This window comes from Schistocerca gregaria, unplaced genomic scaffold, assembly GCF_023897955.1.
Source record: "Schistocerca gregaria isolate iqSchGreg1 unplaced genomic scaffold, iqSchGreg1.2 ptg000169l, whole genome shotgun sequence".
NCBI lineage: Eukaryota > Metazoa > Arthropoda > Insecta > Orthoptera > Acrididae > Schistocerca > Schistocerca gregaria.
The window spans coordinates 12,316,231-12,334,002 of NW_026061724.1; the positions used below are offsets into that span (position 1 = coordinate 12,316,231).

Sequence of the window (17,772 nt, forward strand, 5' to 3'; positions counted from 1 at the left end):
CAGGAGGCATTCTGTAATCTGTGGACTATCAGAGTGTTGATGAAACACTAAAATTGCATCCGGATTGAATACAACAGTCACCATGCGCACTTTCCTCCATAAGAGTAATGTCTCGAACAGTCCACGCTTTGATCCTTCCCAGGAAGTCAAGTAATAGTTTCCGATGCACATCTGTAGGCATTCTGTAAATCGTGGACTATCAGACTGTTGATGAAACACAGGAATTGCATCGGGATTGAATACAACAATCACCGTGCGCACTTTCCTCCATGGGAGAAATGTCTCAAAGAGTCTACGCTTTGTTCGTTCCCTGGAAGACCAGAAGTAGTTTCCGATGCACATCTGGAGGCATTCTGTAATCTGTGGAGTATCAGAGAGTTGATGAAACACAGAAATTGCATCGGGATTGAATACAACAGTCACCATGCGCACTTTCCTCCATTGGAGTAGTGTCTCAAACAGCCTACGCTTTGATCGTTCCCTGGAAGACCAGAAGTAGTTTCCGATACACATCTGGAGGCATTCTGTAATATAAGGACTATCAGAGTGTTGATGAAACACAGTAATTGCATCTGGATTGAATACAACAGTCACCATGCGCACTTTCCTCCATGGGAGTAATGTCTCAAACAGTCTACGCTTTGATCGTTCCCTCGAAGACCAGTAGTAGCTTCCAATGCACATCTGGAGGCATTCTGTAATCTGTGGAGTATCAGAGAGTTGATGAAACACAGAAATTGCATCGGGATTGAATACAACAGTCACCATGCGCACTTTCCTCCATGGGAGTAATGTCTCAAATAGTTTACACTTTGATCGTTCCCTGGAATACCAGTGGTGGTTTCTGATGTGCGCTGATATGCAACTTCCTGGCAGATTAAAACTGTGTGCTCGACCGAGACTCGAACTCGGGACCTTTGCCTTTCACGGGCAAGTGCTCTACCAACTGAGCTACCGAAGCACGACTCACGCCCGGTACTTACAGCTTTACTTCTGCCAGTACCTCGTCTCCTACCTTCCAAATTTTACAGAAGCTCTCCTGCGAACCATGCAGAACTAGCACTTCCGAAAGAAGTTTGGAAGGTAGGAGACGAGGTACTGGCAGAAGTAAAGCTGTGAGTACCGGGCGTGAGTCGTGCTACGGTAGCTCAGTTGGTAGAGCACTTGCCCGCGAAAGGCAAAGGTCCCGAGTTCGAGTCTCGGTCGGGCACACAGTTTTAATCTGCCAGGAAGTTTCAGTTAACGCTTTGATCGTTCCCTGGAAGACCAGTAGTAGTTTCCGATGCACATCTGATGGCATTCTGTAGTCTGTAGACTATCTGAGTGTTGATGAAACACAGAAATTGCATCGGGATTGAATACAACGGTCACCATGCGCACTTTCCTCCATAGGAGTAATGTCTCAAACAGTCTACGCTTTGTTCGTTCGATTGAAGACCAGTAGTAGTTTCCGATGCACATCTGGAGGCATTCAGTAATCTGTGGCCTATCAGACTCTTGATGAAACACAGAAATTGCATCGGTATTGAATACAACAGTCACCGTGCGCCCTTTCCTCCATGGGAGTAATATCTCAAAGAGTCTACGCTTTGATCGTTAACAGGAAGACCAGTAGCAGTTTCCGATGCATATCTGGAGGCATTCTGTAATATGTGGAGTATCAGAGTGTTGATTAAACACAGAAATTGCATCGGGATTGAATACAACAGTCACCATGCGCACTTTCCTCCATGGGAGTAATGTCTCTAAGAGTCTACGTTTTGATCGTTCCCTGGGAGACCAGTAGTAGTTTCCTACGCACATCTGGAGGCATTCTGTAATCTATGGACCTTCAAAGTGTTGATGAAACACAGAAATTGCATCGGGATTGAATACAACAGTCAACATCCGCACTTACCTCCATGTTAGTAATGTCTCAAACGGCCTACGCTTTGATCGTTCCCTGGAAGTCCAGTGTTAGTTTCCGATTCACATCTGGAGGTATTCTGTAATCTGTGGACTACCAGAGTGTTGATGAAACACAGAAAATGCATAGGGATTGAATACAACAGTCACCATGCGCACTTTCCTCCATGGGAGTAATGTCACTAACAGTCTACGCTTTGATCGTTCCCTGGAAGACCAATAGTAGTTTCCGATGCACATCTGGAGGCATTCTGTAATCTGTGGAGTATCAGAGAGTTGATGAAACAGAGTAATTGCATCGGGATTGAATACAACAGTCACCATGCGCACTTTCCTCAATGGGAGAAATGTCTCAAATAGTTTACACTTTGATCGTTCCTGGAATACCAGTGGTAGTTTCTGATACACATCCGGAGGCATTCTGTAATCTGTGCCCTATCAGACTCTTGATGAAACACAGAAATTGCATCGGTATTAAATACAACAGTGACCGTGCGCCCTTTCCTCCATGGGAGTAATGTCTCAAAGAGTCTACGCTTTGATCGTTCTCAGGAAGACCAGTAGTAGTTTGCGATGCATATCTGGAGGCATTCTGTAATCTGTGGAGTATCAGAGTGTTGATTAAAAACAGAAATTGCATCGGGATTGAATACAACAGTCACCATGCGCACTTTCCTCCATGGGAGTAATGTCTCTAAGAGTCTACGCTTTGATCGTTCCCTGGAAGTCCAGTAGTAGTTTCCGATGCATATCTGGAGGCATTCTGTAATTCGTGGGCTATCAGACTGTTGATGAAACACAGAAATTGCATCGGGATTGAATACAACAATCACCGTGCGCACTTTCCTCCATGGGAGTAATGTCTCAAACAGTCTACGCTTTGATCGTTCCCTGAAAGTCCAGCAGTAGTTTCCGATGCACATCTGGAGGTATTCTGTAATCTGTGGACTACCAGAGTGTTGATGAAACACAGAAATTGCATCGGGATTGAATACAACAGTCAACATCCGAACTTACCTCCATGTTAGTAATGTCTCAAACGGCCTACGCTTTGATCGTTCCCTGGAAGTCCAGTGTTAGTTTCCGATGCACATCTGGAGGTATTCTGTAATCTGTGGACTATCAGAGTGTTGATGAAACACTAAAATTGCATAGGGATTGAATACAACAGTCACCATGCTCACTTTCCTCCATAAGAGTAATGTCTCGAAGGGTCTACGCTTTGATCGTTCCCTCGAAGTCCAGTAGTAGTTTCCGATGCATATCTGGAGGCATTCTGTAATTCGTGGGCTATCAGACTGTTGATGAAACACAGAAATTGCATCGGGATTGAATACAACAATCACCATCCGCACTTTCCTCCATAGGAGTAAAGACCTCGAACAGTCTACGCTTTGAATATAACAGTCACCATTCGCACTTACCCAAATGGGAGTAATGTCTCAAACAGTTTACGCTTTGATAGTTCCTATAAGACCAGAAGTAGATTCCGATGCACATCTGGAGGCATTCTGTAATCTGTGGACTATCAGAGTGTTGATGAAACACAGAAATTGCATCGGTATTGAATACAACAGTCACCATGTGCACTTTCCTCCATGGGAGTAATGTCTCAAATATTCTACGCTTTGATCGTTCCCAGGAAGACCAGTAGTAGTTTCCGATGCACATCTGGAGTCATTCTGTAATCTGTGGACTATCAGAGTGTTGATGAAACATAGAAATTGCATCGGGATTTAATACAACAGTCACCATGCGAACTTTCCTCCATGGGAGTAATGTCTCAAACAGTCTACGCTTTGATCGTGCCCTGGAATACCAGTAGTAGTTTCGGATGCACATCTGGAGGCATTCTGTTATTTGTGAACTATCAGAGTGTTGATGAAACACAGAAATTGCATAGGGATTGAATACAACAGTCACCATGTGTACTTTCCTCCATGGGAGTAATGTCTCAAACGGTCTACGCTTTGATCGTTCCCTGGAAGACCTGTGTTAGTTTCCGATGCACATCTGGAGGTATTCTGTAATCTGTGGGCTATCAGAGTGTTGATGAAACACAGAAAATGCATAGGGATAGAATACAACAGTAACCATGCGCACTTTCCTCCATAAGAGTAATGTCTCAAACAGTCTACGCTTTGATTGTTCCCTGGAAGTCTAGTAGTAGTTTCCGATGCACATCTTGAGGCATTCTGTAAATCGTATACTATCAGAGTGTTGATGAAACACAGAAATTGCATCGGGATTGAATACAACTGTCACCGTGCGCACTCTCCTCCATGGGGGTAATGTCTCAAACAGTCTACGCTTTGATTGTTCCCTGGAAGACCAGTAGTAGTTTCCGATGCACAGCTGTAGGCATTTTGTAATCTGTGGAGTATCAGAGAGTTGATGAAACACAGAAATTGCAACGGGATTGAATACAACAGTCAATATCCGCACTTTCCTCCATGTCAGTAATGTCTCAAACAGTATACACTTTGATCGTTACCTTGAAGACCAGTGTTAGTTTCCGATGCACATCTGGAAGCATTCTGTAATCTGTGGAATATCTGTGTGTTGATGAAACACAGAAGTTGCATCGGGATTTAATACAACAGTCACCATGCGCATTTTCCTCCATGTTAGTAATTCCCAAACAGTCTACGCATTGATCGTTCCCTGGAAGACCAGTAGTAGTTTCCGATGCACATCTGGAGGCATTCTTTAATCTGTGGACCTTCAAAGGGTTGATGAAACACAGAAATTGCATCGTGATTGAATCCAACATACACCATGCGCACTTTCCTCCATGGGAGTAGTGTCTCAAACAGTTAACGCTTTGATCGTTCCCTGGAAGACCAGTAGTAGTTTCCGATGCACATCTTTAGGCATTCTGTAGTCTGTAGACTATCTGAGTGTTGATGAAACACAGAAATTGCATCGGGATTGAATACAACGGTCACCATGCGCACATTCCTCCATAGGAGTAATGTCTCAAACAGTCTACGCTTTGTTCGTTCCCTTAAAGACCAGTAGTAGTTTCCGATGCACATCTGGAGGTATTCTGTAATCTGTGACTATCAGAGTGTTGATGAAACACAGAAATTGCATCGCGATTGAATACAACAGTCACCATGTGCACTTTCCTCCTTGGAAGCAATGACTCAAACAGTCTACGCTTTGATCGTTCCCTCGATGACCAGTAGTAGTTTCCGACACACATCTGGAGGCATCCTGTAATCTGTGGAACTTCAAAGTGTTGATGAAACACAGAAATTGCATCGGGATTGAATACAACACTCAACATCCACACTTTCCTCCATGTTAGTAATGTCTCAAACGGTCAAAGCTTTGATCGTTCCCTGGAAGACCAGTGTTAGTTTCCGATGCACATCTGGAGGTATTCTGTAATCTGTGGACTATCAGAGTGTTGATGAAACACAGAAAATGCATCGGGATTGAATACAACAGTCACCATGTGAACTTTCCTCCACGGTAGTAATGTCTCAAACATTTTACGCTTTGATCGTTCCCAGGAAGACCAGTAGTAGTTTCCGATGCATATCTGGAGGCATTCTGTAATGTGTGGACTATCTGCATGTTGACGAAACACAGAAATAGCATCGGGATTGAATACAACAGTCACCATCCGCACTTTCCTCCATAAGAGTAAAGACCTCGAACAGTCTACGCTTTGAATATAACAGTCACCATTCGCACTTACCCAAATGGGAGTAATGTCTCAAACAGTCTACGCTTTGATAGTTCCTATAAGACCAGAAGTAGATTCCGATGCACATCTGGAGGCATTCTGTAATCTGTGGAGTATCAGAGTGTTGATGAAACACAGATATTGCATCGGGATTGAATACAACAGTCACCATGCGATCTTTCCTCCATGGGAGTAATGTCTCAAACAATCTACGCTTTGATCGTTCCCTGGAGGACCAGTAGTAGTTTCCGATGCACATCTGGAGGCATTCTGTAATCGGTGGAGTATCAGAGTGTTGATGAAACACAGAAATAGCATCGGGATTCAATACAACAGTTACCATGCGCACTTTCCTCCATGGTAGTAATGTCTCAAACGGTCTACGCTTTGATCTTTCCCTGGAAGAAAAGTAGTAGTTTCCGATGCACATCTTAAGGCATTCTGTAATCTGTGCACTATCAGAGAGTAGTTGAAACACAGAAATAGCATCGGGATTAAATATAACAGTCACCATGCGCACTTACCACAATGGGAGTAATGCCTCAAACATTCTACGCTTTGATCGTTCCCAGGAAGACCAGTAGTAGTTTCCGATGCACATCTGGAGTCATTCTGTAATCTGTGGGGTATCAGAGTGTTGATGAAACTCAGATATTGCATCGGGATTGAATACAACAGTCACCATGCGAACTTTCCTCCATGGGAGTAATGTCTCAAACAATCTACGCTTTGATCGTTCCCTGGAGGACCAGTAGTAGTTTCCGATGCACATCTGGAGGCATTCTGTAATCGGTGGAGTATCAGAGTGTTGATGAAACACAGAAATAGCATCGGGATTCAATACAACTGTTACCATGCGCACTTTCCTCCATGGTAGTAATGTCTCAAACGGTCTACGCTTTGATCGTTCCCTGGAAGAAAAGTAGTAGTTTCCGATACACATCTTAAGGCATTCTGTAATCTGTGCACTATCAGAGAGTAGTTGAAACACAGAAATAGCATCGGGATTAAATATAACAGTCACCATGCGCACTTACCCCAATGGGAGTAATGTCTCAAACAGTCTACGCTTTGATAGTTCCCTGGAAGACCAGAAGCAGATTCCGATGCAGATCTTTATGCATTCTGTAATCTGTGGACTATCAGAGTGTTAATGAAACACAGAAATTGCATCGGGATTGAATACAACAGTCACCATGTGCACTTTCCTCCACGGTAGTAATGTCTCAAACATTTTACGCTTTGATCGTTCCCAGGAAGACCAGTAGTAGTTTCCGATGCATATCTGGAGGCATTCTGTAATGTGTGGACTATCTGCATGTTGACGAAACACAGAAATAGCATCGGGATTGAATACAACAGTCACCATCCGCACTTTCCTCCATAAGAGTAAAGACCTCGAACAGTCTACGCTTTGAATATAACAGTCACCATTCGCACTTACCCAAATGGGAGTAATGTCTCAAACAGTCTACGCTTTGATAGTTCCTATAAGACCAGAAGTAGATTCCGATGCACATCTGGAGGCATTCTGTAATCTGTGGAGTATCAGAGTGTTGATGAAACACAGATATTGCATCGGGATTGAATACAACAGTCACCATGCGAACTTTCCTCCATCGGAGTAATGTCTCAAAAAATCTACGCTTTGATCGTTACCTGGAGGACCAGTAGTAGTTTCCGATGCACATCTGGAGACATTCTGTAGTCGGTGGAGTATCAGAGTGTTGATGAAACACAGAAATAGCATCGGGATTCAATACAACAGTTACCATGCGCACTTTCCTCCATGGTAGTAATGTCTCAAACGGTCTACGCTTTGATCGTTCCCTGGAGGACCAGTAGTAGTTTCCGATGTACATCTGGAGTCATTCTGTAATCTGTGGAGTATCAGAGTGTTGATGAAACACAGATATTGCATGTGGATTGAATACAACAGTCACCATGCGATCTTTCCTCCATGGGAGTAATGTCTCAAACAATCTACGCTTTGATCGTTCCCTGGAAGAAAAGTAGTAGTTTCCGATGCACATCTTAAGGCATTCTGTAATCTGTGCACTATCAGAGAGTAGTTGAAACACAGAAATAGCATCGGGATTAAATATAACAGTCACCATGCGCACTTACCACAATGGGAGTAATGCCTCAAACATTCTACGCTTTGATCGTTCCCAGGAAGACCAGTAGTAGTTTCCGATGCACATCTGGAGTCATTCCGTAATCTGTGGGGTATCAGAGTGTTGATGAAACACAGATATTGCATCGGGATTGAATACAACAGTCACCATGCGAACTTTCCTCCATGGGAGTAATGTCTCAAACAATCTACGCTTTGATCGTTCCCTGGAGGACCAGTAGTAGTTTCCGATGCACATCTGGAGGCATTCTGTAATCAGTGGAGTATCAGAGTGTTGATGAAACACAGAAATAGCATCGGGATTCAATACAACTGTTACCATGCGCACTTTCCTCCATGGTAGTAATGTCTCAAACGGTCTACGCTTTCATCGTTCCCTGGAAGAAAAGTAGTAGTTTCCGATACACATCTTAAGGCATTCTGTAATCTGTGCACTATCAGAGAGTAGTTGAAACACAGAAATAGCATCGGGATTAAATATAACAGTCACCATGCGCACTTACCCCAATGGGAGTAATGTCTCAAACAGTCTACGCTTTGATAGTTCCCTGGAAGACCAGAAGCAGATTCCGATGCAGATCTTTATGCATTCTGTAATCTGTGGACTATCAGAGTGTTAATGAAACACAGAAATTGCATCGGGATTGAATACAACAGTCACCATGTGCACTTTCCTCCATGGGAGTAATGTCTCAAACAGTCTACGCTTTGATCGTTCCCAGGAAGACCAGTAGTAGTTTCCGATGCACATCTGGAGGCATTCTGTAATCTGTGTTGTATCAGAGTGTTGATGAAACACAGAAATTGCATCGGGATTGAATACAACAGTCACCATGCGCACTTTCCTCCATGTGAGTAATGTCTCAAAGAGTTTACGCTTTGATCGTTCCCTGGAATACCAGTAGTAGTTTCTGATGCACATCTGGAGGCATTCTGTTATTTGTGAACTATCAGAGTGTTGATGAAACACAGAAATTGCATCGGGATTGAATACAACAGTCACCATGTGTACTTTCCTCCATGGGAGTAATGTCTCAAACGGTCTACGCTTTGATCGTTCCCTTGAAGACCTGTGTTAGTTTCCTATGCACATCTGGAGGTATTCTGTAATCTGTGGGCTATCAGAGTGTTGATGAAACACAGAAAATGCATAGGGATAGAATACAACAGTCACCATGCGCACTTTACTCCACAGGAGTAATGTCTCTAACAGTCTACGCTTTGATCGTTCCCTGGAAGACCAATAGTAGTTTCCGATGCACATCTGGAGGCATTCTGTAATCTGTGGACTATCAGAGTGTTGATGAAACACTAAAATTAGATCGGGATTGAATACAACAGTAACCATGCGCACTTTCCTCCATAAGAGTAATGTCTCAAACAGTCTACGATTTGATTGTTCCCTGGAAGTCTAGTAGTAGTTTCCGATGCACATCTTGAGGCATTCTGTAATTCGTATACTATCAGAGTGTTGATGAAACACAGAAATTGCATCGGGATTGAATACAACTGTCACCGTGCGCACTCTCCTCCATGGGAGTAATGTCTCAAACAGTTAACGCTTTGATCGTTCCCTGGAAGACCAGTAGTAGTTTCCGATGCACATCTGGAGGCATTCTGTAGTCTGTAGACTATCTGAGTGTTGATGAAACACAGAAATTGCATCGGGATTGAATACAACGGTCACCATGCGCACTTTCCTCCATAGGAGTAATGTCTCAAACAGTCTACGCTTTGTTCGTTCCCTTGAAGACCAGTAGTAGTTTCCGATGCACAGCTGGAGGTATTCTGTAATCTGTTGACTATCAGAGTGTTGATGAAACACAGAAATTGCATCGCGATTGAATACAACAGTCACCATGTGCACTTTCCTCCTTGGAAGCAATGACTCAAACAGTCTACGCTTTGATCGTTCCCTGGATGACCAGTAGTAGTTTCCGACGCACATCTGGAGGCATTCTGTAATCTGTGGACCTTCAAAGTGTTGATGAAACACAGAAATTGCATCGGGATTGAATACAACAGCAAACATCCGCACTTTCCTCCATGTTGGTAATGTCTCAAACGGTCAACGCTTTGATCGTTCCCTGGAAGACCAGTGTTAGTTTCCGATGCACATCTGGAGGTATTCTGTAATCTGTGGAGTATCAGAAAGTTGATGAAACACAGAAATTGCAACGGGATTGAATACAACAGTCAACATCCGCACTTTCCTCCATGTTAGTAATGTCTCAAACAGTATACACTTTGATCGTTCCCTGGAAGACCAGTGTTAGTTTCCGATGCACATCTGGAAGCATTCTGTAATCTGTGGAATATCTGTGTGTTGATGAAACACAGAAATTGCATCGGGATTTAATACAACAGTCACCATGCGCACTTTCCTCCATGTTAGTAATTCTCAAACAGTCTACGCATTGATCGTTCCCTGGAAGACCAGTAGTAGTTTCCGATGCACATCTGGAGGCATTCTTTAATCTGTGGACCTTCAAAGGGTTGATGAAACACAGAAATTGCATCGTGATTGAATACAACATACACCATGCGCACTTTCCTCCATGGGAGTAGTGTCTCAAACAGTTAACGCTTTGATCGTTCCCTGGAAGACCAGTAGTAGTTTCCGATGCACATCTGGAGGCATTCTGTAGTCTGTAGACTATCTGAGTGTTGATGAAACACAGAAATTGCATCGGGATTGAATACAACGGTCACCATGCGCACTTTCCTCCATAGGAGTAATGTCTCAAACAGTCTACGCTTTGTTCGTTCCCTTGAAGACCAGTAGTAGTTTCCGATGCACAGCTGGAGGTATTCTGTAATCTGTTGACTATCAGAGTGTTGATGAAACACAGAAATTGCATCGCGATTGAATACAACAGTCACCATGTGCACTTACCTCCTTGGAAGCAATGACTCAAACAGTCTACGCTTTGATCGTTCCCTGGATGACCAGTAGTAGTTTCCGACGCACATCTGGAGGAATTCTGTAATCTGTGGACCTTCAAAGTGTTGATGAAACACAGATATTGCATCGGGATTGAATACAACAGTAAACATCCGCACTTTCCTCCATGTTAGTAATGTCTCAAACGGTCAACGCTTTGATCGTTCCCTGGAAGACCAGTGTTAGTTTCCGATGCACATCTGGAGGTATTCTGTAATCTGTGGAGTATCAGAGAGTTGATGAAACACAGAAATTGCAACGGGATTGAATACAACAGTCAATATCCGCACTTTCCCCCATGTTAGTAATGTCTCAAACAGTATACACTTTGATCGTTCCCTGGAAGACCAGTGTTAGTTTCCGATGCACATCTGGAAGCATTCTGTAATCTGTGGAATATCTGTGTGTTGATGAAACACAGAAATTGCATCAGGATTTAATACAACAGTCACCATGCGCACTTTCCTCCATGTTAGTAATTCTCAAACAGTCTACGCATTGATCGTTCCCTGGAAGACCAGTAGTAGTTTCCGATGCACATCTGGAGGCATTCTTTTATCTGTGGACCTTCAAAGGGTTGATGAAACACAGAAATTGCATCGTGATTGAATACAACATACACCATGCGCACATTCCTCCATGGGAGTAGTGTCTCAAACAGTTAACGCTTTGATCGTTCCCTGGAAGACCAGTAGTAGTTTCCGATGCACATCTGGAGGCATTCTGTAGTCTGTAGACTATCTGAGTGTTGATGAAACACAGAAATTGCATCGGGATTGAATACAACGGTCACCATGCGCACTTTCCTCCATAGGAGTAATGTCTCAAACAGTCTACGCTTTGTTCGTTCCCTTGAAGACCAGTAGTAGTTTCCGATGCACAGCTGCAGGTATTCTGTAATCTGTTGACTATCAGAGTGTTGATGAAACACAGAAATTGCATCGCGATTGAATACAACAGTCACCATGTGCACTTTCCTCCTTGGAAGCAATGACTCAAACAGTCTACGATTTGATCGTTCCCTGGATGACCAGTAGTAGTTTCCGACGCACATCTGGAGGCATTCTGTAATCTGTGGACCTTCAAAGTGTTGATGAAACACAGAAATTGCATCGGGATTGAATACAACAGTCAGCATCCGCACTTTCCTCCATGTTAGTAATGTCTCAAACGGTCAACGCTTTGATCGTTCCCTGGAAGACCAGTGTTAGTTTCCGATGCACATCTGGAGGTATTCTGTAATCTGTGGACTATCAGAGTGTTGATGAAACACAGAAAATGCATACAGATTGAATACAAGTCACCATGCGCACTTTCCTCCATGGGAGTAATGTCTCTAACAGTCTACGCTTTGATCGTTCCCTGGAAGACCAATAGTAGTTTCCGATGCACATCTGGAGGCATTCTGTAATCTGTGGACTATTAGAGTGTTGATGAAACACTAAAATTGCATCGGGATTGAATACAACATTCACCATGCGCACTTTCCTGTATAAGAGTAATGTCTCGAACAGTCTACGCTTTGATCGTTCCCAGGAAGTCAAGTAATTGTTTCCGATGCACATCTGTAGGCATTTTGTAAATCGTGGACTATCAGACTGTTGATGAAACACAGGAATTGCATCGAGATTGAATACAACAATCACCGTGCGCACTTTCCTCCATGGGAGAAATGTCTCAAAGAGTCTACGCTTTGATCGTTCCCTGGAAAACCAGAAGTAGTTTCCGATGCACATCTGGAGGCATTCTGTAATCTGTGGAGTATCAGAGAGTTGATGCAACACAGAAATTGCATCGGGATTGAATACAACAGTCACCATGCGCACTTTCCTCCATGGGAGTAGTGTCTCAAACAGCCTACGCTTTGATCGTTCCCTGGAAGACCAGAAGTAGTTTCCGATGCACATCTGGAGGCATTCTGTAATTTGTGGACTATCAGAGTGTTGATGAAACACAGAAATTGCATCTGGATTGAATACAACAGTCACCATGCGCACTTTCCTCCATGGGAGTAATGTCTCAAACAGTCTACGCTTTGATCGTTCCCTCGAAGACCAGTAGTAGCTTCCAATGCACATCTGGAGGCATTCTGTAATCTGTGGAGTATCAGAGAGTTGATGAAACACAGAAATTGCATCGGGATTGAATACAACAGTCACCATGCGCACTTTCCTCCATGGGAGTAATGTCTCAAATAGTTTACACTTTGATCGTTCCCTGGACTACCAGTGGTAGTTTCTGATGGACATCCGGAGGCATTCTGTAATTTTTGGACTATCAGAGTGTTGATGAAACACAGAAATTGCATCGGGATTGAATACAACATACACCATGCGCACTTTCCTCCATGGGAGTAGTGTCTCAAACAGTTAACGCTTTCCAGAATGAGATTTTCACTCTGCAGCGGAGTGTGCGCTGATATGCAACTTCCTGGCAGATTAAAACTGTGTGCTCGACCGAGACTCGAACTCGGGACCTTTGCCTTTCGCGGGCAAGTGCTCTACCAACTGAGCTAACGAAGCACGACTCACGCCCGGTACTTACAGCTTTTCTTCTGCCAGTACCTCGTCTCCTACCTTCCAAACTTTACAGAAGCTCTCCTGCCAACAATGCAGAACTAGCACTACTGAAAGAAGTTTGGAAGGTAGGAGACGAGGTACTGGCAGAAGTAAAGCTGTGAGTACCGTGCGTGAGTCGTGCTTCGGTAGCTCATTTGGTAGAGCACTTGCCCGCGAAAGGCAAAGGTCCCGAGTTCGAGTCTCGGTCGGGCACACAGTTTTAATCTGCCAGGAAGTTTCATATCAGCGCACACTCCGCTGCAGAGTGAAACTCTCATTCTGGAAACATCACTCAGGCTGTGGCTAAGCCATGTCTCCGCAATATCCTTTCTATCAGGAGTGCTAGTTCTGCATGGTTCGCAGGAGAGCTTCTGTAAAGTTTGGAAGGTAGGAGACGAGGTATTGGCAGAAGTAAAGCTGTGAGTACCGGGCGTGAGTCGCGCTTCGGTAGCTCAGTTGGTAGAGCACTTGCCCGCGAAAGGCAAAGGTCCCAAGTTCGAGTCTCGGTCGGGCACACAGTTTTAATCTGCCAGGAAGATTCAGTTAACGCTTTGATCGTTCCCTTGAAGACCAGTAGTAGTTTCCGATGCACATCTGAAGGCATTCTGTAGTCTGTAGACTATCTGAGTGTTGATGAAACACAGAAATTGCTTCGGGATTGAATACAACGGTCACCATGCGCAGTTTCCTCCATAGGAGTAATGTCTCAAACAGTCTACGCTTTGTTCGTTCCCTTGAAGACCAGTAGTAGTTTCCGATGCACATCTGGAGTCATTCTGTAATCTGTGGAGTATCAGAGAGTTGATGAAACACAGTAATTGCATCGTGAATGAATACAACAGTCGCCAAGCGCACTTTCCTCAATGGGAGAAATGTCTCAAATAGTTTACACTTTGATCGTTCCCTGGAATACCAGTGGTAGTTTCTGATACACATCCGGAGGCATTCTGTAATCTGTGGCCTATCAGACTCTTGATGAAACACAGAAATTGCATCGGTATTGAATACAACAGTCACCGTGCGCCCTTTCCTCCATGGGAGTAATGTCTCAAAGAGTCTACGCTTTGATCGTTCCCAGGAAGACCAGTAGCAGTTTCCGATGCATATCTGGAGGCATTCTGTAATCTGTGGAGTATCAGAGTGTTGATGAAACACAGAAATTGCATCGGGATTGAATACAACAGTCAACATCCGCACTTACCTCCATATTAGTAATGTCTCAAACGGCCTACGCTTTGATCGTTCCCTGGAAGTCCAGTGTTAGTTTCCGATGCACATCTGGACGTATTCTGTAATCTGTGGACTATCAGAGTGTTGATGAAACACAGAAAATGCATAGGGATTGAATACAACAGTCACCATGCGCACTTTCCTCCATGGGAGAAATGTCACTAACAGTCTACGCTTTGATCGTTCCCTGGAAGACCAATAGTAGTTTCCGATGCACATCTGGAGGCATTCTGTAATCTGTGGACTATCAGGGTGTTGATGAAACACTAAAATTGCATAGGGATTGAATACAACAGTCACCATGCTCACTTTCCTCCATAAGAGTAATGTCTCGAAGAGTCTACGCTTTGATCGTTCCCTGGAAGTCTAGTAGTAGTTTCCGATGCATATCTGGAGGCATTCTGTAGTTCGTGGACTATCAGACTGATGATGAAACACAGAAATTGCATCGGGATTGAATACACCAATCACCGTGCGCACTTTCCTCCATGGGAGTAATGACTCAAACAGTCTACGCTTTGATCGTTCCCTGGAAGGCCAGAAGTAGTTTCCGATGCACATCTGGAGGCATTCTGTAATCTGTGGACTATCAGTGTGTTGATGAAACACAGAAATTGCATCGGGATTGAATACAACCGTCACCATCCGCACTTCCCTCCATAAGAGTAATGACCTCGAACAGTCTACGCTTTGATCGTTCCCTGGAAGACCAGAAGTAGTTTCCGATGCACATCTGGAGGCATCTCTGTAATCTGTGGACTATCAGTGTGTTAATGAAACAAAGAAATTGCATCGGGATTGAATACAACAGTCACCATCCGCACTTTCCTCCATGTTAGTAATGTCTCAAACAGTCTACGCTTTGATCGTTCCCAGGAAGACCAGTGTTAGTTTTTCCGATGCACATCTGGAGGCATTCTGTAATCTGTGGACTATCAGAGTGTTGATGAAACACAGAAATTGCATCGGGATTGAATACAACAGTCACCATGCGCACATTCCTCCATGTTAGTAATGTCTGAAACAGTCTACGCTTTGATCGTTTCCTGTAAGACCAGTGTTAGTTTCCGATACACATCTGGAGGCAATCTGTAATCTGTGGTCTATCAGAGTGTTGATGAATCACAGAAATTTCATCGGGATTAAATACAACAGTCACCATGCGCACTTTCATCCATGCGAGTAATGTATATAACCGTCTACGCTTTGATCGTTCCCTGGAAGACCAGTAGTAGTTTCCGATGCTCATGTGGAGGCATTCTGTAATCTGTGGACTATCAGAGTGTTGATGAAACACTAAAATTGCGTCGGGAAAGGATACAACAGTTACCATGCGCACTTTCATCCATGGGTGTAATGTCTCAAAGAGTCTACGCTTTGATCGTTCCCAGGAACGCGAGTAGTAGTTTCCGATGCACATCTGGAGGCATTCTGTAATCTGTGGAGTATCAGAGTGTTGATAAAACACAGAAATTGCATCGGGATTGAATACAACAGTCACCATGCGCACATTCCTCAATGGGAGTAATGTATCTAAGAGTCTACGCCTTTATCGTTCCCTGGAAGACCAGTAGTAGTTTACGATGCACATCTGGAGGCATTCTGTAATCTGTGGACTATCAGACTGTTGATGAAACACAGAAATTGCATCGGGATTGAATACAACAGTCACCATGCGCACATACCTCCATGGGAGTAATGTCTCAAACAGTCTACACTTTGATCGTTCCCTGGAAGACCAGTAGTAGTTTCCGATGCACATCTGGTGGCATTCTGTAATCTGTGGACTATCAGAGTGTTCATGAAACACATAAATTGCATCGGGATTGAATACAACAGTCACCATGCGCCCTTTCCTCCATGGGAAAAATTTCTCTAACAGTCTACGATTTCATCGTTCCCTCGAAGACCAGTAGTAGTTTCCGATGCACTTCTGGAGGCATTCTGTATTTCGTGGTCTATCAGTCTGTTGATGAAACACAGAAATTGCATCGGGATTGAATACAACAATCACCGTGCGCACTTTCCTCCATGGGAGTAATGTCTCAAACAGTCTACGCATAGATCGGTCCCTAAAAGACCAGAAGTAGTTTCCGATGCACATCTGGAGGCATTCTGTAATGTGTGGACTATCAGAGTGTTAATGAAACACAGAAATTGCATCGGGATTAACTACAACAGTCACCATCCGCAGTTTCCTCCATGTTAGTAATGTCGGAAACAGTCTACGCTTCGATCGTTTCCTGTAAGACCAGTGTTAGTTTCCATTGCACATCTGGAGGCATTCTGTAATCTGTGGACTATCAGAGTGTTGATGAATCACAGAAATTTCATCGGGATTAAATACAATAGTCAACATGCCCACTTTCATCGACGCGAGTAATGTATCTCACTGTCTACGCTTTGATCGTTCCCTGGAAGACCAGTGGTAGTTACCGATGAACATGTGGAGGCATTGTGTAATCTGTGGACTATCAGAGTGTTGATGAAACAATAAAATTGTGTCGGGAAAGGATACAACAGTTACCATGGCAGTTTCCTCCATGGGTGTAATGTCTCAAAGAGTCTACGCTTTGATAGTTCCCTGGAAGGCCAATATAGTATCCGATGCACATCTGGAGGCATTCTGTAATCTGTGGACTAGCAGAGTGTTGATGAAACACTAAAATTGCATAGGGATTGAATACAACAGTCACCATGCTCACTTTCCTCCATAAGAGTAATGTCTCGAAGAGTCTACGCTTTGATCGTTCCCTGGAAGTCCAGTAGTAGTTTCCGATGCATATCTGGAGGCATTCTGTAATTCGTGGACTATCGGACTGTTGATGAAACACAGAAATTGCATCGCGATTGAATACAACAATCACCGTGCACACTTTCCTCCATGGGAGTAATGTCTCAAACAGTCTACGCTTTGATCGTTCCCTGGAAGTCCAGAAGTAGTTTCCGATGCACATCTGGAGGCATTCTGTAATCTGTGGACTATCAGAGTGTTGATGAAACACAGAAATTGCATCGGGATTGAATACAACAGTCACCATCCGCACTTTCCTCCATGTTAGTAATGTCTCAAACAGTCTACGTTTTGATCGATCCCTGGAAGACCAGTGTTAGTTTCCGATGCACATCTGGAGGCATTCTGTAATCTGTTGGCCTTCAAAGTGTTGATGAAACACAGAAATTGCATCGGGATCGAATACAACAGTCACCATGCGCACTTTCCTCCATGGGAGCAATATCTGTAACAGTCTACGCTTTGATCGTTCCCTAGAAGACCAGTAGTAGTTTCCGATGCACATCT

General features: G+C 43.8%; 1 non-coding gene across 1 annotated transcript; it reads right to left on the bottom strand.

The window, feature by feature from the left end:
* Positions 1-887: 887 nt before the first annotated feature.
* Positions 888-962, bottom strand: Trnas-uga (transfer RNA serine (anticodon UGA)). The gene has a single exon. It is a non-coding gene; the product is annotated as a tRNA-Ser (tRNA).
* Positions 963-17,772: the final 16,810 nt, after the last annotated feature.